This window comes from Chelonoidis abingdonii, chromosome 7, assembly GCF_003597395.2.
Source record: "Chelonoidis abingdonii isolate Lonesome George chromosome 7, CheloAbing_2.0, whole genome shotgun sequence".
In the NCBI taxonomy this organism is placed as follows: Eukaryota; Metazoa; Chordata; order Testudines; family Testudinidae; genus Chelonoidis; species Chelonoidis abingdonii.
The window spans coordinates 44,741,955-44,763,157 of record NC_133775.1 but is presented as its reverse complement, the minus strand read 5'-3'; the positions used below and the strand labels follow the sequence as shown (position 1 = coordinate 44,763,157).

General features: G+C 40.1%; 1 long non-coding RNA gene across 1 annotated transcript in view; it reads right to left on the bottom strand.

Annotated features, from left to right (window-relative positions):
• LOC116820798 (uncharacterized) overlaps positions 1–21,203 on the bottom strand; it is an 80,289-nt gene that overhangs the window by 31,311 nt on the left and 27,775 nt on the right. The window contains exon 4 of the long non-coding RNA XR_012656260.1: positions 8,740–8,854. This is a non-coding gene — a long non-coding RNA (uncharacterized LOC116820798). The remainder of the gene's footprint in view (positions 1–8,739; positions 8,855–21,203) is intronic.

The window sequence follows — 21,203 nt, the reverse complement described above, 5'->3', positions numbered from 1 at the left end:
AACTCAAACCCTCATCCGGGGGTTTTTTGAATTTTTTTTTTTTAAATGAGTCTCATTGCTCCTCTGATGGGAGAACTCACGGAGGGAGGTTAAAGGGATGAATCTTAGTGAATTTCTCTTTGTGGTGTATTGTGTATTTTCTGGGACTGTTTCATTGGGGAATATGATTTGTCCCCAGACAGGACGGACGGTCTAGACAGGACGGACAGTCTTCTCCCTGCTTTGTGTACACATCCGAGGACTCTGAGCATCCTAGTTGAGGTCTGGGATAAAACTGCCATGACGAAGTGGAATCTGCTTTTTACATAGGAGAATGGAGATCTGCATATACTATTCCTGTGTGTGTCAGTCTAGGGTGGGTGACTTGGTATCATGTCTTAGGGTTTCTTATTCCTGTTTATCTGAACTAAAGCAACTCATCAAACCAAAGTTGCCAAGACACCAAATGATTCTGTTTCAACAGCTCTGTGAAAGAATGCTCAATATCAGGTTAATAGCTCCAAGGGAGAATTGATTTCTTTTTCTGTTTCATATGGTTACTCCTCCAAAGTAGTAGCCCTTAGTTGGGTAGTGGTGCTCCCACTGCCTCATGAGGTTAATCCTGAAAGGTGCTGAACACCTCCTTGTCATACTTGGTTTCCATGGGAATTGAGGGAGCTCACCAAGTTTCAGGATTTGGCCATTTTAGACTCAGCTTTACAGGGAGAAGGATCTGCTTCTCTTCCCTTGTACTTTTCCCACAGGCTAGCTGAACTTCAGGCAATACAACAAGCACCCTGGTGAGGTGACCAAACTGGGAACTAAAACCCCAGCGCACTTCTTCCCTTTTGCTGTCTTTTTCTGTTGATCTATTGCCACAAGTTGCAATAAACTTGATCCTGTGTAAATAATAGGCCCTCGTCCTATCTTTGACCTTTCCAATAAACTGGCCTCTCCATCTGTATCTTTATTATTTTGAAAGGGAGGCAGGGTTAATAAAGTTCTGGAAATGTTGTATTACTGGGCTTCCATTTTCCTTTAAAACCCCATTTGCTCTAGCTTCCTCTGCCTGAGGAGAAATGTCTATTTGATAAATAACCTCCTATCTAAATTCTAACTCCTTACAGCCACTTGCTAGCCCAAACAAAGAGAGGATGGGGGAGAGCTGCCAGGTTACCATACTCTCCAAACTCAGGCCTTTTCAATTCAGACTATTTTCAGACCATTCTCCTTTTCTGTTAACTGTGCCGTGTTTTCAGACGTAAACCAAACATCACTTTTCAAAGGCAGTGTGGCTTATTGGATAGGCCACTGATCAAGGACTCAGGGCTCCTGGGTTCTGTTCTTGGCTCTGCCACAGGCTTACTGTGTGGCCTTGGCCAAGTCACTTCACCTTTCTGTGCCTCTGTTTTTCCCCTCCCACCTTTTGTCTTGTCTAGTTAACCTAAAAACTCTTTAGGGCAGAGATGGATCTCACTGAGTGTTTGCAAAGTGCTTAGCACATTGGGAGGGCCCTCACATTGCAACCCCAACTCTTGTGTATTATTTGTACACAATTTGTATTTTGTTAATATATGGCTGTCATCTTTTGCAGAAAAGTGCACAGGATGAAATCCCCAAATCCATGGCCTCTTCAAATCTCCAGTAAATGCAGAAGTAGTCAGGATAGAGGATTATAGCTGCCTTCAGTCTGAGGCTACAGCACCAGACACCCATGCAGATAATCTGTGGCCATTACTCAGGCCACCAGGCTATATTAGTGGCCAGAGCCCACTGTGTCTTGTGGCTGAAAATCTGGGCAGTTTTCAGACTTATTAACCTCACCCTTCTCACAACATGATCTGCCTGCAACCTTCCCTTTCCTGCACTCCTCTGGAGTTAATTATGATGGAGCTTGGCTCTGTGTGTGAGAAACAAAGGGGGTGGAGTTCTCCTACCTGGCCTCTTTCCCACTTCATGCAGTGGCACTATAATGGTTCTGTTGCATTTTGTGCCTTCTGTGGCCCTTCTTCAGCAAGGATTTTATCCCATGCTCTTTAAAAGCAAAATGTCACGATTCATTAAAACAGAGGATATGGGGGGTGGGAAGTCAGATGTATCATCACTATTCAAAATTAATTGAATTATTTGATTATATCAAGTTTTCAAAGTAGCATGAAACTCCAAATCACCATTCTCTGTGCTATAAAATTAATGTTCTATGCATAGCTAGTGAATATTTCAGATTTGCAACAGTCTTTTGAGATCTGTGGTCATCCATCATTGTACACTTATTTATGGATGATGTGCTTTGTTTTTGTTTTTTTTCCTCTTGCACAATGTGGTCTGTTCTTCACTTGAGACGGAAGGGATTTCTACACGCAGTTTCTATTAATGCTATTTAGGTGCCTGCGTAAATCTATGTGCACAGGCTTTATGAACACATTTAATGAAGCAATAGAACAGCATAGTGTAACTGATGTTACCACAATAATAAACCTAACACAGATTAAGGCAAATAATGATGATATTAATAGTTATCTTATGGAAGAAAGCTTGGGTAGGATTCAGGCAAGCGAAAATGATTAGCCTTGTTTTGAATATTTCTGTATTTTTTTTTTCATCCTATTCAATGTGCTCTAGTTATGTCAAAAACTTTAATCACGCTATGCTGTTTGTTCCAAAGGTACAACCTCTGTTACTTGTATTGCAAGCTACTTTAATTTTAGAATTTCTTAAAATGAACTTATAGAAAACACCATTTTTCTCATTCAAATAAGGATGAGAGAAAGAGGGGGACAGGGAGGGAAATCACATTTGCACCAGGACATGAAATTTTAACATACAAGTCCAATGCTTGTCATTCAGTAACAAACAAATATTTGACCTAGAGCTTGTAGTTTCCACAATGTTTAGAGTGTGTGTGTGTGTGTGTGTGTGTGTGTGAGAGAGAGAGATGAAAATAAAAACAATTGAACAAGCCATGGTATGTTTTTTGTTTCAGATGCGTGTTGGGGGAAAAAAGTCCAGGTTTTGTTCCATGGAATTTTGTTGGATAGAAATTCTCATGATTCCATTTTTGCAACATGTGTATATGCCCCTGTGCTATTATTCTTTCTGAATGGCTCTTTGCACCTTAGCAAAATTAGAATAGCATTGTCTTAGTCAGTATGATGGGCTGCTTTTTCTCAAACAGATCAAGATGTGCTTGGGTGGGGATGGCTACCGTACATGCTGAATTGCCCACTTTTGCTATTGTCATTAAAACAGATAGCTAAGGATTAATTGTTCTTTTACCTGTAAAGGTTAACAAAGGGAACCAAACACCTGACCAGAGGACCATCAGGAAACAGATTTTTTCAGATCTTAAGGGAGGGAGAGTTTTGGGTGTGTGTTCTTTGTTCGTCTCTTTGCTCTCTAGTCTTTGAGGGGATCACTTTATCTCTCCAGGCTTTCTAATTTCTGTTCCAAGTTGTAAGTACAAAGAGAAAGACAATAGCTTATATTGGTTTTTTTTGTATTTACATGTGGTAGTTTGCTGGAATGTTTTAATTGTATTCTTTTCTGATAAGGCTGTTCATTTTTTTTTTTTGTTAGTCAATCTTTTCAAATGTTAAATTTAAACAAAAAACCACTTATTTTGCATGTGTGTTTTGACTCAGTCGGAGTTCTGTTCTTTTTTACAAAAAGACCCTTTGTCAAACCTTAATAGTTCCTTGTTTAATATGCAAGCCAGACTGAGCAACAAGAGATAACAAGAAAAAAGAATTTTTCTCTGGCTCCTTTCAACCACCCCATTTCTCTCTGCTTAAAAGTCCTAGCAGAGAAAAGAAAAAAATAATATTTCTACTGGCTTTTGGTTCTTATCTTAATCCCCGTCCAAACAGTATTATAGCATCTGTTGGAAGTGGAACTGGAGGTCCATTGTAAATGATACAATATGGCCTCTCTTAAATATTTTTAATCTCTCTAGTTTGTCACGTATACTTGAATACAGCTTTTTTTTTTCTTAATGGCCTTCCCTCCCCCAGGATTTTTTCATGAACCATGCCTTGTTTCCATACACTAATTCTTTGTAATCAACATGTTTTTCTCTCTCTAGTCACTAAAATATCCTCTGTGGAGGCATTTGTGGACCCTTATGTGTCAACTGTGGCCAGAAGAAATAGCCTCAGGAACTGACTTGCCTGTTACCTACCTTTAAGGTGAGTTTCCAGCGTGATTGAAGAACACTACCATTCTACTTTATTCCCTTTAATGGATCAGTTTTCTAACAAGGATCTAATTACTTTCCACACTTTCTCTGATCTTTCTGATTCACAGGTAGTTGAGAAGATGGCTGTGGTTCAGTTTCTTTTTAGTGTATGTTTAATCTTCTCAATAAGTTTGTCTCTTGACAAACTCACAGCACTGAAATGTTCTCTTGAGAGGCTGTCATGACCTCCAGATGTTTGGCTTTGGTTGGACCTTAGTCTGCTTTGGATACTGTTGAAAACAGCTAGTACAGCATAAGTGCATGCAGTACCTAATATAAGGTAGTAATGTCCAAGGTCTGCTGTAGATCTGCTAGCAGCTTTCAGTACATTCTGCTGTGTGGAAAGGGCTTTCTGTTTCTGCTCCATTCAACCATGAGTTAACTTTCATTTTTGGGGGGGGGGGGGTCCCACTTGGTTTTGTTTTCACCTGTTTCTATGGGTCAATATTACGTGGTATTGGCTGCTTTATCATAAGTTCACAGGTGATGAACAGCTACATCCAATCCCTCCAGATGTTGACACAAATTTTTTTTTATCACTCTTATTTTCAATCATAGATACCTTGATTTAAAAAAAAAAAATCAATACAAATGAGTCAGTCACAGGTGTCGTCTAATGCAATTCAATGTAACAGAGAAAAATAGGCTGGCATTTACTGTTTTTTATGATTCAGGTCTTTGTCATCTGTGGTGGTTTTCTTCAGTGGCAGCTATCACATCAGATAATGCCCCTTACTTTACAATAATTGTGCATTCTGTTTCTTTCTTTTTATTATCCACAGTAATCCTGTTAGTGTTACTTCTTCTTAAGGCTCATTGTTGGTAAGCATCCTCTGATCAAAGCGTCAGAGTATATAGACTTTTTTATCTGTTGAAATCCATTATAACTGCACACATTGGTATAACACGTAGTGATTGGCTTTTAAGGCTAGCCTCTAAATGAAAGGGGGTTGGCTTTAAGCTATCTCACTGGTATTTTAGGAGCTTTTGCTAGATTTTTCTCTGGTCTATTGCTGAAATATTAATCCATAATTTTATTTATTAACAGCTTCATTACTGAAGAGGTTTTTATTAATAGGCCTTGTAGGCCTTTCTCTTTTTTCAGAGTTTGCATTCAGTATAGAAGTCAACAGTAGCCTCTAGTTTTAATATATCATTGAAGGCGCTCCTACTAAATTACTTGAGCAATATAAGAGGCTAGTTTTAAGATTTGTGTGATCAACTGGTTGCTTATTTTCCCATGTTCCTCATGTATGGACTTTATTATGTAGACTTGTTCCACTGTGGCTAAAATTTGATATTTTTATTCGGCATTCAAAATTATTCTTCATTTTTAAAAGCTGAATGAAAGTCTCTTTATCTTCATTTAAAAAATTATACTAATCAATAGATTTGTACCATCTGTTTGCAGTGGAATAAAAAGCATTTTTATAAACTTTAAAATTATAAAAAAACTTTAAAATACTTTTTTTTTTTTTTTTTTTTAAAGGCAAATTAAATAGATCATGTGCAAATGTTGTTGTTTGAGGACTGAGTTTGACCTTAAGGCTGGAATATATATTCTTCTGACTTTAGCCCTGATCTGGCAATTGTTCTCCATGTACTGACTCTCCATGGGGCTCGATGTGAGTGCAAGGGTACTCCTACATGCAGTCAGTTGCAGGCCTTGATTCTGAAAGGTTTTGATTTCAATTAATCCACTTGCTTATGCTACAAGAACTAAAGGGTTTTCTGTGCCCTGTCTCTCTCTCTCCTTCCCTCTCTCTACCATTGGGTGAGTGCATCACTAGTGTATATATGAAAGATATATTTTTAAATAGTGCTAATGGAGTTTGTTAAAGGAATGCTGCTAAATTTGACAGGCCCAAAATGTAATCCTCTCTCTAAAAACTACATTCTTTAGAGGATGAGATTGAAAGACAAAATACGAACAAAAATCAGCACTGCTAGTCAAAAGCTGCAGTTAAGTGTTTAGTGAACAGAACACTGGTGTGGAAGCCATGACTCCTGGGTCCAGTTCCTTGCTCTGGCTCTTGGGAGCCATCCTTTTCCTCTTCCTGCCCCCACTTACTACCCACTACAAGGTCCTGGACCCCTGTAATGTGATGGAAGTAGAAATGCAAAAATACAATTTCCCTTCTTAAATTCCTTGCCCTCTTTCTTATGAAGATAGGTTGGAAATTATTAAACCGATGCTAAATGTCAGCTAATCACTAGACTTGAAAGGAACACACAGCCAGGTCCAGTTTATGAAGCAGGATCTGTGGGAAGAACCTAAAGACCTTTGCCAAACCTGTATTTTCTCTGTAAAATGAGACTTGACTAGCTTTGGGGTGTAGCCTACAGGATCACTTTGCTAATCTCCCATGCTCTTAGTTTGGCCCTATGCAGAAGAGTGGACAACAAATTGATGTTAGCAGTGAAGGAGGAGGGCACATACGAATGTTCAGTCGGACCTGAAGTGCTAGCTTTGCTGTCACTAATTCACTGTATGACCCAGGACAGATCACTTAACCTCTGTGACTCCGTTTTTCATCCATAAAATGGATACACTACTTGCCTCACAGCTCCTCTATAAGATTGATTTCCTTAATGTTCATAATGATGCTTTTGCGACCCTGCGATGAAAGACACCATATAAGGCAGCACTATCGTTGATGACAACAACAGAATCAAAAGCTACAGCAATGTTTGAAATCCCAGCTCCTAGGCAACACACCAATAGCAAATCTGAGGTGATAAATTTGTTTTGACTGCAGACCCCCACACATAAATTGACTAGACAGATGGGATGATGTCACAATCTAAACACGCAGGCACAAAAGGGGACAAATCCTGGCTCTGCTGTGCAAGGAGCCTGAAAACTGTCCTAAATGGGTAGCCACGATTTCCCATGTTCTGGGGGAATCTGCAGCTGGTGCAGAACTAAGAATCTGGGCCAAAGTCTGAGCCTTTCACATATGTATGTGTGGTTTGTTTTTTTTTTGTTTTTTGTTTTTTGTTTTTTTCCAGTGGTTCACCTTTCTTTGGGTGCAGTATCCCACAGAGCTTCAAGCAATTGCAGTACTAGAGAATAACACACACACCATCACGTGACAAGTAGTTTTAAAGATAATACAGCAACTTTTTCTGTGAGATTCAGAGTAAATAGACTGGAAAATGGATTGGGGAGACAGGAAGCCCCCATTCTGTCGGAAAACATTCAGCTACAAATAGATAATTACTTTACCATATTTCTTACATGCACATTAGTAATTTTGTCTTTTTCCTAAAGAACTTTTGAGAGGGAATTTTCACTATCGTGGTTATCTGTCCGGTCAACCAATTTTGCGATGGGAGAAAAAAAGTTAACATTGTTCAATGTGAGAGATTATTTATACACAATCGTAACTGTGTATACAAAAATGGATAGAACCATGGTTGTTTCTCCCCTCTTCATTTCAATTTCTCTCCTTTTTAAAAGTGTTCTCTTTGTTTGCTAGCAGCTCCCAGCATGGAACACTAGTCAAAGGCCTAGGAATTACTGTTAACGCAGCAGGACAAAAATGGTGAGGGAATGGAAGGAGTGGAATCAGTAAGCAAGGACCGGAAGGAAATCAGCCGGAGGGTGTAGTGCTTTCATGAGATGAGAGAAATGGGAAGAGGGAGAAAGAGACAACCCAGCAGTTATTGCATCTTACAAGTGAGGTTCGGATGACTTTCTGTTGGGGAACAAGATATTACAAAGCTTGCTAGCCAAGGCAGACACTTTTTTTAACTTGCCTGTCTATAACAGCTACTTCTGCTGCTACCACAGAAAGAGAAATTATAGCTTTCAACCCTTCATTTCATTCCTCTTACCTATAATCCTCTAATTCCAGTATGTCTACCCACTTGACAGGGCTTTTTTAATTAGTGAAGCTTTGGGCTGGGGACGTGGGGAGGGAGTGAAGCTCAAATATGTTTTGCATATACAGAAACACTAGACAGCCTTGGAAACTCTTGATGAGATGAAAAACATCCTGCTGGGAATATAAAACAGCACACAGTGCCTAGAATAATGATTCTCATAATTGAGATTGTCATGTGCCTTATTAGGAGGCATCATTTACTTGATCCTTTTCTACAAAATAAATTTAAAATTTGCCATGATATTTTATAGCCTATTTCAAACTCTTGTCCATTTATTTCAGTCTCTATATTATTTTGATTCCTGCAAAAAGGCTTACAGGATTGCTTTGAAATCACTTTCATCTTGGTCCTTTTTGTCTATCATTCAAACACTATGTTGCACTCTGCATGAGACAGGTGGAGCTTCTTAAAAGCCAGTCTCTGCCCTTGTGCTCGGGTGCCTGCATTTCCTGATTATTTGGCAGAGCTGGCATATGTTTAATAACATGTTAGTAAGCGTCAGTTAGGAAAGATACACTTCAGTGCAGAGTACAAGACTTCTCTGTATTCCTGTTATTTTCATCTAGGTCAAGAAAATAGCTTACTCTAATAATTCCTTAATTTTATGGCACAACAGACTAATGTCTGTGCTGTACCTTGGAGACCTGATAACATGCTTCATCAGCCTCTGTGGAATTCACACAGAAAACATTTGGTCAAATTGCCTTCAGCTCACTTCATTTGTTGGTCTGCAATTCTGCTCCGATTCCTCTGGAAGACAAAGAAACGAGGTTTTATGTGATAGCTCAGGACTTCTTAAATATATCAGCTGAAAAATGATCCTGACATCAGTATAGCAGGGACCACTAATGTTTAAATCTCTAACAGAGTTGTTTTTATTCATATATTATAATAACTTAAACCACTTGACATAAGAATAATAATTTCTGTTTGGCTGACAGTTTGCTTTGGGTAAAACTAAGTAGGCAAAGTTTTGAACTGAGAGAAACTTTAATAAAATGTAATTGTTTAGTTTTCAGTAAGGTTGCAAACAGCTGGTTACTATTTTGTATTTCTACACTTTTTGCTGGTTTTGTTGAATAGTTCTATTATTGAGGGGAAACAAAAATTCCATCAAAATGAGGGATGGGTTTGTTTTTGTCTGTTTTGAACTAAGTGGTGCTAGTCACCAATGTGTCAAGATCCCCTTTTTTGTTGGTCATTTTAAAAATGCTAAACTATGTGTAGTGCTATTTTTCATAGTACAGTTTTGCTATGCACACTATGGCCAGACTTTTCAGTCTTGAGAGCCTAACCCCAAGTACACATCTCGGGCTTGTTGTGACACTACTGCTTAAGTCTGTGTAACTTACGTCACTTGGGGTGTGAAAAAGCCACCCCCCAGAGCAACGTAAGTTAGGCCAACTTAAGGCAGTGTGGACAACGGTTTATGTCAACGGGAAACAGTCTCCCGCTGATGTAACTTCTGCCTCTCACTGAGGTGGACTAATTATGCAACAGGAGAGCGCTCTCCCATCGGCATAGTGCGTCTTCACCAGATGTGCTATGTCAGTGCAGCTGCGCTAATTTAGCTTGGTAATGAAGACAAGCCATTAAACAGCTAAATAGAAATAGCCCGATTATCCAAAAAAACCAAAACTGAGCCCCCTTAAATCCTGTTGAAGTCAATAGAAGCTGCAGAATCTTTACGCTTTTGAAAATCAGGCCATGTTTCCATCTTGATGCCTTAATACAGACTTAGACGTTTAGCCTGGAATGTTCAAAAGAGCCTAAGGGAGTTAGATGCCTAACTCCTATTGAAATTCAGTGGGAGTTGGATGCCTAGTTCTTAGTTCTGGGATTCCTAAAGGAGCCTCACTTTTGGTGTGCAGATTTGAAATTTTTGCCAGAATGGTATGCCTCTAGAACAGAGTCCATTAACAAGCACTTGAGTTTCTCTGTCAAAAATCCACTTTATTAAACTGTTTTTTTAAAATTTTTTCTTATTGAACTGTTATGGTAAAACAAACAAAATTCCAATATTTATTTTCTGATGGAGTGTGTTGCTTTTTAAAGAGTTTTCATAATCCAAGAAGTACTACAATAGCATAAACTTCACAGGCTATTAAAATCTGTGGAGTTAATTCTCATACTGGTTCCATGGGAGATGTTTTTGGTTGAGATTTTCAAAGCCATCTAGGAGATTTAGACACACACATTCTATTGAAATTAATGGAAGAAGATGTTTAAGTCCTCTAGATGGCTTTGAAAAATCTTGCATGCCTTTCTTACTATTATAACAAAAACAGGAAATTAAATCACCCGAAATCCCATTGTTGAAGTAACATTAACAACTAAAAGTTTAGTGCAATGCACAGTGATTTAATCATGCAATCCCCATTAATGTTAATAAATTTTATCCCAAAGGTCTGACCAATTTATAACTGTCTATAAGCAAGTCACTTCAGAGTAGAGGTTGAATATCTCTGCTTTGCTCACTCTGTAGCATCTATTGCCAGGATTTGTGACCGTTGCAACAGATTCAGACACATTAGGAAGAATTCAAGACAAGAATATAAGACTGAATTCTCAATTGTTGCTTTTATAGATAGGAATAATATTAAGGGGCTGATGTGAGAAGTAGCCTTTTTTATATAAAACATTTGAACATAAATACAAAGTGTTGCCTCAATGGGAGAAGCAATCAGCATATGCCTATTTAAGGGGAACTATTTGTGGGTCTGTTTAATGTGCAATGTTTGTCATCTACTTCCTTGAGCTAACTATCCTCTCAAAATGTTTTATTTTGTATTGTTTATCAGAGGAGTGAGCTTACTAAATTGTAGTAGATAAAGCATAGCTCTACCTCTCCTGCTTACAAATCTTATCTTGTTTCTTATTTCGTGCTCTATTCCCTGTCTCTTTCACCCAGTCAACAATGCCTGCTTCCACACTTTGTTTATCTGCTTTCTTCCATGCTGCCTGCCCCCTGCTCTTGCAGTAGCTTCCAGAGTTGGTCCACAAAGCTACTGCTACTTCTGACAGCCCACTACTTTTGCACTGGAATGGGAAACTAGCCAAGTGTGACAGGTTCAAGCCAGATGTGTACAGGAGAGTGATTGAAGGCAGATATATTAGCCCCAGGATAAGTAGGTCCCCTTTCCCTGGTAAAGTAACAGGGAAGGTTCCAGAACAATCAGGAGCTTTCTGGAAACAATTAAGGCAGACAGGCTGATTGGCTGCAGGTGTTTTAATCAAGAAGCTGCTAGAATCAATTAAGGCAGGCTAATCAGGGCACCTGGGTTTAAAAAGGAGCTCACTTCAGTTTGTGGTGCCTGTGTGAGGAGCTGAGAGCAAGAGGTGCAAGGAGCTGAAAGTGAGTGGGTGTGCTGCTGGAGGACTGAGTAGTACAAGTGTTATCAGACACCAGGAGGAAGGACCTGTGGTGAGGATAAAGGAGGTGTTTGGAGGAGGCCATGGAGAAGTAGCCCAGGGAGTTGTAGCTGTCATGCAGCTGTTACAGGAGGTACTATAGACAGTTGCAATCCACAGGTCCCTGGGCTGGAACCCGGAGTAGAGGATGGGCCCGAGTTCCCCCAAAACCTCCCAACTCCTGATCAGACACAAGAGGAGTTGATTCGGACTGTGGGTTCCACCAGAAGGGAAGATCTCTGAGGCAAGCAAATCTGCCAATAAGTGCAGGACCCATCAAGTTAGAGGAGGAACATTGTCACACAAGTTATCGCCTTTATTTTATCTTTGCATGTAAATTAAGCATGTCACTCTGCCTGGTTTGAAGGGATTGAACATTAAAAAGAGGAAGGGATGTAGGGATACTGGAATGAGTCTGACTGCTGTGGGAGAAATCCAAGGTCTTCTATGGCGGAGGGAAGACAGAGCAGAGTAAATTGTGTATTGTATTGTGATAGTGCCTAGGAGCTGTGCTAGGTGGTGAACAAACAGAACAAAAAACATGGTCCTTGCCCCAAGAATTTATGATCTAAGACTAAGATGAGACATCAGGATACAGACAGACAAAGGAAAACAAATGATAGCCAGTGGTCTCAGCACGCTAGCTCCCTAACTGTAAATTTAACATCACAGCAACAGAGTTTCAAAGAGGGATTTAAAAGAGGATAATGAAAGGGCTTTGTGGATGTTTACAGAGAGCTCTTACCATGGGTGCAGATCATTATAGGAGAAAGCACAAAGGTGCTTGTTTGAAAATGTAAGAAGGGGACAATAAGGCTGCCATCTTTGGCTGAGCAGATGTGGTTGTCAACTTCTTGATAGCCTAGGAGAGACAATAAGTAGCGAGAGGATAGGAAGGGAAAAGCAGCAGCTTGTGTTTGGTGTGAACAACAGTAAACTGGTGGAGGTGGCATGGTTGAAGTAATGAACTAGAACAGAAGTGGGAAAATTATGGCCTGGGGGCCTCATCTGGCCCTTCAGATGTTTTAATCTGGTCCCCGAGCTCCTGCCAGGGAGCAGGGTCCGGGGCTTGCCCAGCTCTAGCATGTCCCTCTCCAGTGCCTATGTGGAGGGGCAGCCAGAGGGCTCCACACGCTGCCCCTGTCCCAAGCACCACTCCTACAGCTCCCATTGGCTGGCAACCATGGCTAGTAGGAGCTGCAGGGGCAGAGCCTGCAGACAGAGTAGCGCACAGAGTCTCCTGATTGTGCCTCTGCGTAGGAGCCAGAGGGTGGATGTGCCGCTGCTTCCAGGAGCTGATTGAGATAAGCACCACCCAGAGCCTGCTCCCTTGATCCTCTCCCGCGCCCCAACCCTCTTGCCTCAGCCCTGATCCCCATCCTGCCCTCCAAACCCCTTGGTCCCAGCCCGGAGCACCCTCCTGCACCCCAGATCCCTCACCCTCCACACCTGCACTGCAACCCGGAGCCCCCTTCCCACACCTGAACACCTCATTTCTGGCCCCACCCTAGAGCCCGGAGCCCTCGTTCCTTCTCATACCCCAACCCCAAAGTTTGTTAGCATTCATATCTCACCATACAATTTCCATACCCAGATGTGGCCCTTGGGGCCAAAAAGTTTGCTGACCCCTGAGCTAGAAGAACAGTGGCATTTTGAATGGTTACGAGTGGGGAAAGAGTGCATTCGTCAAGGCTGGTGAAAAGAATGTGGCAGTAATTAAGATGATGAGGGCCTGGGTGATATTTGTAGCTGTGTGGGTAGACAGAAAAAGCTATCTTAAAGATGTGATGCAGAACACGTGTAGAGTTTCTCTACACCAGGGTCAGCAACATTTCAGAAGTGGTGTGCCGAGTTTTCATTTATTCACTCTCTAATTTAAGGTTTCACAGGCCAGTAATACATTTTAACATTTTTAGAAGGTCTCTTGTCTATAATATATAACCAAACTATTGTTGTCTGTAAAGTAAATAAGTTTTTAAAAATGTTTAAGAAGCTTCATTGAAAACTAAATTAAAATGCAGAGCCCCCTGGACCAGTGGCCAGGACCCAGGCAGTGTGAGTGCTACTGAAAATCAGCTCGCGTGCCACCTTTGGCACATGTGCCATATGTTGCCTACCCCTGCTTTACACTGAGACTTGCAGTATGTCCAAACTGCACAATAAGCGGAGGCTCTGGCTCAGGTTGGAGCCCAGCCCCTACCCTTCTGTCCACACATGGATCAGCAAAAACTCAGAATGCCGGTTCTAGAATGCTGCTTGGGGTGTGGGTCAGAACCAGAATCCCACTATGACTCAAGCCCAACCCTGTCTTCTTGCAGTAATCGACACAGGTCAAGCCACAGAGTTGGGTCAGACAATGTGAGTAGTGCAGTATGAGGCGTTACCAAGGTTGTGAGACTCAGGCCCAGCAATTATGAACCCGGTGTTACAATGCAGTGTGGACACTCAAGTGTCAGTTTGGAGAAACAAGTCCACAAACTCGGGTCCTGCAGACCCAGATTTACGATAGAGTGTAGACCTACTCATCGCATGCAGCAAGGCAGGATGTAAATCTACCCACACTAGTCTGCTGCCAACTAAGTCGTCATGTTGATCCTGCTGCCATGCACTAAAAATTCTGCAGTGAAACAACTAGTAAGTTCACACCTCAGCTTGCTGTACACTAAGTTTCCATGTGGACAAGCCCTGAGATGCTGCCTGGATGCAAATCTCTAAGGAGAGGTTCAAGATGAAGATGACAGCCAGGTTAGGGATCTAAGTGACTAGGGGCTGAAGAGTGTCTATAGTGATTGAGAAGCTGGGGGAAGGACTTGGGGAGGAAATTTTTTAGTTTTATATCTTTTAAAAAAACTAATAAATCCGTAGCTAATCCAACGTGCTTTTCCTCACTGTTCACTTTGCTTCCATGTTGCATCCCTCTTCCCCATCTTTAACCTTTCTTTGATTCTTATGGGGTTGGGACTGTGCCTGCCTGTGTTTGACAAGCATTAAGTATCTCTCAGCACTATTTTCTATTGTTCGCTTATTGTTCTTGAGTAACTTTCTCACACTTAGTGTAACACAAATGATGTTTGCTTAGTGTTTTATTGTTGGCTGTTGGAGGGATTCAAATCTCATAAGGGCTATGTTTCTAAAATTTACCCTGGTAAAGAAATAGGTAAACGGTGAAGACTCGAGTACAACATGGTCTACACTGGGCAATAAGGGGACTAAGAACTTCCCTTACATCCCAGCATGGCCTGCCTAGCCCCTGGATCTGGGTATGCTGGAGATACTGTTGCACACCTGTATGCACACGGAAGGGGTAGGGAATGAGTGGAAAGTTGATTCTGGCCTTCACAATCTGCTGGTCCTCACAGCAGAGTCCTCCTGGGCATATCCTAATAGCTTGTGGTACAAGCCAGGGAGAAGAAGGGAAGGGATTGCTTGAAAGGCAAAAAGTTCCTTCCTTGTGCTGATCATGGGGTGCCACAGCTACGTGCCATGCCTTACGCAGGGCTTGTGGCAGTCATCATCTAGCCTGAAGTCTGAAACCTGCTCTACATTGACTCCTTTTGGTACACCTGGGAAGGGGAGAGAGGGCTGAATGTGTATTTAAAATATTATAAATATTAAAATATCTCCAGTGCTATTTCTTAGTCTATTACCACAACAGGTAGTTAATTACTAAATACATTTTTAACCTGTTAATCATATCGTAAGTCCTAATGTTTCTGCTGAAAGTCTGCTGGTTTACTGGACTGGGAGGGAATATCAAATAGCAGCAGTCATGTAGGCATCCTGTGTAAAAGAAAAAAGGGGGCTATTATAAGCAGATGCTTTGCAAGAGTTCTGCATGTTGAACAGTAATCAGAGCTACAAGCATTTGGAAAAATCCTACTAATGAGCGAGCCCTTGCATACATCCTCACTTCCCTCAACAAAGATCTCCAAAATTGTCAGCCTGAGGGGAACTTATACACTTCCTTTAATCATAACTACTTGTGCTATTAAGTGATAAAGGAGTGGGATCAGCTTTTTAAAAAATCACTTAACCTAGTGTATTTTAGTGTAAATATTCTTCTTTAATTTAAATTAATCAGGAATTTGAACACTCAAACTTTCCCCTTTCCCAGTTGCTCAGCCTCACCCCAATTTCCTGATGAACGAACTCTTTTCAAAGAGAAATCATGCTCTTTCTCTCTCTTACACCTCACTACTATGCATCCAACTCTCTACTGATTTGTGCAGCTCCAAGGCGGACCAGATCCAGCTCATTGACGAATGCCAACCACGGATCCTAATAAGACAAAATGAACTTACTAGGCAAAGCTTGCAAGGTTGCAGAGGCTTGGGTGTCAGGGATTTAAACTCCCTGAAGTTCTAGTAATGACACATGCTGGGGCGGTGGGGGAGTCTTTTTTAATAGTATCAAACCTTTTGTGAGTGTTTTTAATACCTCACCAAACATTTGAGAAAGATAGCCTTTTAAATTTGCTTTGTTCTAATCGCATATGTACTATAGCAAAGATTATTCTAAGTAAGTCAGCAGTGTAGGATCAAGTTGGATTCTGTTGAACCCCAGGCTTTTTATTATTGAAACACATTCTTTAGACTATCACTCCATTTTGCAGTCTGAAAAGATTATTGGGTTAAACAACATTCGTTGGGTTTGCTGTATAATCAAATATAATTTCAGTCGTCCTTGGAATATTCACTCCTATTTTTGCTTCTGAAAATACAAGCATGTGTCAGTGTCCTATTATTCTCATTGGTGTTCTACACATGAAATCTATTTTCACTGAGAAAATGGAATCTTTGTGTCTTTGTCTCCTCACTAGCTTTCAGGCATGTTTTGGCAGGAGCTTTGACTGTCTGAGGCACTTGGGGAGGGGCCTTAGTCATTTGTCAGCTTTTCTTGCATCTGTAATTTCTGTCCACTCAGCACTATTGGAGGGCCTTAGAAAAGGGGAGAGAGAGCTCATAGCTGGTGAAAGTCGAACTCTTAAAATAACTGCCAGACAGGAACAGTTTAGGGAAGGGAGAGCGAGAACCCACAAATGTGTAAATGTTTTGTGAGCTGTAGGTTGAGACTCTGCAAATCTGTTTCCCCTAGATCTTGGTGTGTGAACTTTTGTTGTGTTATAGGCTTGTTTTTCTAGTAGGTTAATACTAGCTCTTACAGCACTGGTGAGAACTGTTCCATTAGTGTAGGGTTGGTATTCTAGGCCCCCATTTCCTCTGAGCAAACATAGCCTGATTTAAATATATTTTTTTAAAGTCTACTGCAGTTTTTCTCCTAACTATTCCTCCCCAATACATCTTTCAGCTCCTTGTGTGATATTAGCATGCATGTGATCTAACAAAACAGAAATTAGGCTAGTTTTTTGTATGAGATCCCTTCATATTAAGGGAGCATTTTTGCTTTTCAGCATTTTATGGAATATTTAATGTTGATCTTTCTCTTTCGCTTTCAGTAGGCTATTGAAGCTCAGAGCTCATACTGTGAGCTGTTAATTAATCAGTGTGACAGATGAAGAAAGTCTCCAACTATGAAAGAAAATGCTACTTCAGTGCCTAATAATAAGGGTATGAGCTGCAGTGATTTAAGGGTTTTTTTGTGTGTGAGAGCGAGATAAGCAGTCTTCAGCTGTGTGAGGTAACAATATATTTTTTGCAGTCTCTGGCTCTGCACAAACATTAAAAGACTCATCTACAGTTTGCCTTGAAAAGTCTAGACAGGAGTTAAAAGAGCCTCTCTTATAGTTTGCAGGGATCCTGTTTCCCATAATTAATAACAGGAAGCAAGTAAACAAGGTTTTACTGACAAATGAAACTGCAAGAGTAACGTGTACCCAGAAATGTTAGATCTTTGCTAAGAAATGTAGCTTAGGTCTGTTGGTATTAGTGTACAGGAAAAGATTACTGTTCAGCACATTAAAGCCTTGTTCAAGCCTAATGCAGTTATGTCATAGAAAACTGAAGTTTGAAAGAAAAGATAATTAATTTTAATTATGGAGAGTGATTCCTGACCTTAGTTTATTTTTATTTAATAGTCCAAGCACACTTCTCTTTTGTCGTTATTTGAAACCTTTTGAATTCAAAGAGATTTTCATGTTCATTTAAAAGTTACCAGAAGGCATTTTACACATTTCCTGGAACAAACTGTGTGTGCGTGCGTGACACACACACGCATACGTTTAGGAAGATAAGAAATGAAAGAGAACTTGAAGAAAAGCTAGGAGTTTTTGTTTTTTCTAATTACATTTTATATTTTTGAACAGTGACTTTCATGTCAAAGGTAACTTTTCAGAATATGGTAGAAATCCATCCAGTAAATACCAACCCCATTTTCTGTGCATTTCTAGAGACCTAAACAACAAAATGGCCTACACTCTGATCTCATTTATGCTGATATAAAACCAGAGCAACTCTACTTATTTCATTTACAGTTGCCAAGCCTCCAGGATTGGCCTGGAGTCTCCAGGAATTAAAGATTGTCATGTGATGAAATCTCCAGGAATGCATCCAACCAAAATTGGCAAACTTTAATTTCATTGCACTATTAAAATTTATGGAGTAACTCCAGATTTGAATTGGTAAGCTTGAGATCTGAATATAGCTCAGGCATTTCCCCTCCCTGTTCTGGGTTTTGTTTGCTGGGGGCTAGCAGCGAATGAATACGTTAACTACACAATGGAAGGTATAGGCAAAGTTAACTCTCAGTATTTATGCTAGGAGCTCAGGGCCAAGCTCCCTGAATTACGGCTCAGTCTGCTACCTGTCTCCTATACTATACAATTGTATAATATGTACTGTGTGTTATCTTAACACTGACCTTGAAAACAGAAGAGCAGTGATGTGGTTTCACTGATTCTTAGGTACGCTAGGCTATAAATTCCTGTGTTTTTATAGTGTTAGCTATTTAACTTAACTGCTAGAATTGTATATTTTTTGTTCAGAAAATGCTAAGGCAGATAGGCAAAAATAAGCCTGCTCATAGAACTATGTTGTTTTCCCATTTTAGATTAACAGCCATTGCTGTACAGAGTATGGAGACGAATACTAAACAGCCACTCCATAAGGCATTTTGGAAGGAATTCAGTTGATTCAAAGAAAGCATCCTAATGTGTTGGGTTTTTTGGTTGTGTTTTTTTTTTTTTTTTTTTTTTTTTTTACCAACCCAATACTTTCATCCTTAACCAAAAGAAATATTACCTTGTGTGTGTCTCCCACTCCCTCGCCCCCCTTGACGTGCAGGCTCATATTGTTTACATTGTCACTATCCTTACCTAGCCATATCGGAACAGGGTGGAAACAGTCTATTACTGACCAAGGACCCAATTCAACAAGGTACTTGAACACGTGACTAACTTTATGCATGTGAATAGGTCCATTAAGCTCAATGGGACTACACACACATACCTAAGTATTTAGAAAGCAGTCCAAGCCCCAATTCAATAAATGCACCTTTGAATTTTTCCAGTTAAGAGGTATATTCTGCAAACTTCACTCATATTCATTAATAATCTACTCTGCAAGTAGTCTTGCTGGTTTCAAGTGGAACTACTTGTAGAGAAAGGTACTACTTAATGCAAATATGGGATTCTTAGTACAGTTAAATGTCTACTATCATTAGAATGAATATTGCAATAGAAAATGGAAGCCATGTAGGAAAAGGTTAAATGGAAAAAGTAAATACAGTAAATGGCCTTCTCCCTGACTATTTATAAATTCAGTTGCCTTCTTATTACCCCTATTAGGTATTTAACCACTTCTTGCATAACTCCAGGCACACACTTCTATTGTTGAGGGATGGCATTTTTGTTATGGCATTGCATTGGAATTACTTGCTTCCTAGAAATCGTAATAATTGGTTATCTTTGAAAATGATTCTGGGTGAAGTGCACTGTGAAAGAGTTAAATTTTCTTCCTCCCTTCAGGTAACTGACTATAGTAGTTAATCCTTCACTGAATATAATGGCACAAATTCAGTTTCTTTAATCAGAGATCTCTGATAATGAGACTTTTACATATTGAATATAATTTGTCTAGGGTTAGCAAGTTCTCAGACCACAGGGAGAACTCACTCAAGCTTACTCAAAGGCTTTGTTTGTTGTTTATGGAATCAGCAGGCAACATTGCATTGAGCTTAAGCTTTATGTTCGCTATTCAGTCTGTAGCACCTATGTTTCACAGAGCTTGCATGATGTTTTTAAAACTTTTTTTGATTTGCCTGCCCCTCCCCCAGCACTACACTGAGATGCAGGCATTGCAGTCCAATTTTAAAATATTAATGGTGCCACAAGCTAAGTCAGGTGTAAATTGATGTGGCATATGTGCCAAAGAGAGGATGTAGCAAGAATAACAAATAACAGGAGTGTAAAATAAAGAATATTCCTGATTAATCAAATATGTAAAAGATTAACTAACTCGATGCTAAAAAGACAGCTGTGCCAACTTCTGCTACTGACACATTAATATCTTGACTCTGCAACCACAAGTATTCCAAAGTTGAAGTGAAGCTCCATTGGTACCTAGTACATGTCACGATTTTTAAAAAATGTTGTTATTTGGAAGTGGCAGTATAATCCCGTACTGTAACTTTCTCTGCCAAAAAATATGACGGTGGCTTATTTTAGGGTCTGATAAAAAGCTCACTGGGATAAATAAGAAGACTCCTATGACTTCCATGACCTTTGATCAAACCCTTATCTTACCCTTTCAGATTACTCTTTAGGATTTTTAGTTAATTTGTGTACTTTTTTCAGAGGATAACACAACTTGTGAAGTTCCTAGCAAGACACATTTACCCACAAGCAGAAAGATGTGCTTTACTTTTAATCATTCAGTGAGATGCTGCTTTGCTATAAAAAGGGACTAAGTACTGTAAAGGGGAAGTAAAAGTGCATCCAGCTTCAAAATATGAACTCACAAGTTTCTAATCGCATTACAACTATTTTTATTCAGGTATTTATGTTAAGGGTCCATTTTTGTAGACCCTTATTTTAGGGAAAGGGTTTCTCCATATCCATTGATTTTTATAGTGAGATTGCCTACAGCTTTTATCAACTTGCAATTATCTGCAAACAACTAAGGTTGGGCAGCCCTTGCAAGAAGCCCCCTTCTCTATAATCTTAAGTGAAGAACCCAAACCAGCGCATCTGTGAGCCAGCAAGTCCAGGTTTGTATGTCTTCCAATGCAAATACCTGACTCTGAGAACTTTCATCCACCTGTGACCATATGTACTAGTGTCGATTTTTTTTTTGTTTTGTTTATTTTAATCCAATCCATGGAAGGCAGAGCCAGACTGCAGTTTTGGGGAGCTTCAAAATGTCCACTCTAATTTCAATTTCTATTAGTCTGTTTCTGTCCTTCTCCCTTGTGAAGATAGCCCTGAACGTGTAAAACCACTGCTAGAGTTGAAAGCTTCCCATTGTGAATCTTTACTACCACTTGCAGGTTATTTAATGATTCTCTCCCACAGCTGAACAATGCTTGTGTTTCAGGCCCATGAAATCCATTGCCCCACATCCCTTGATTATTTGGCCAATGGGATCCCCAACCATTTCACAACTAACTTCTGCTTTCAATCCCTGATGTTACCTGCTGAGTCCTTTTAGCCTGCATTAAGTCACTTAGGTCAACATTTTGAATCCTGCAAGTCTGTTAGGCACCAAAGGCCATATTTGGGTGCTCAGAGTAAATA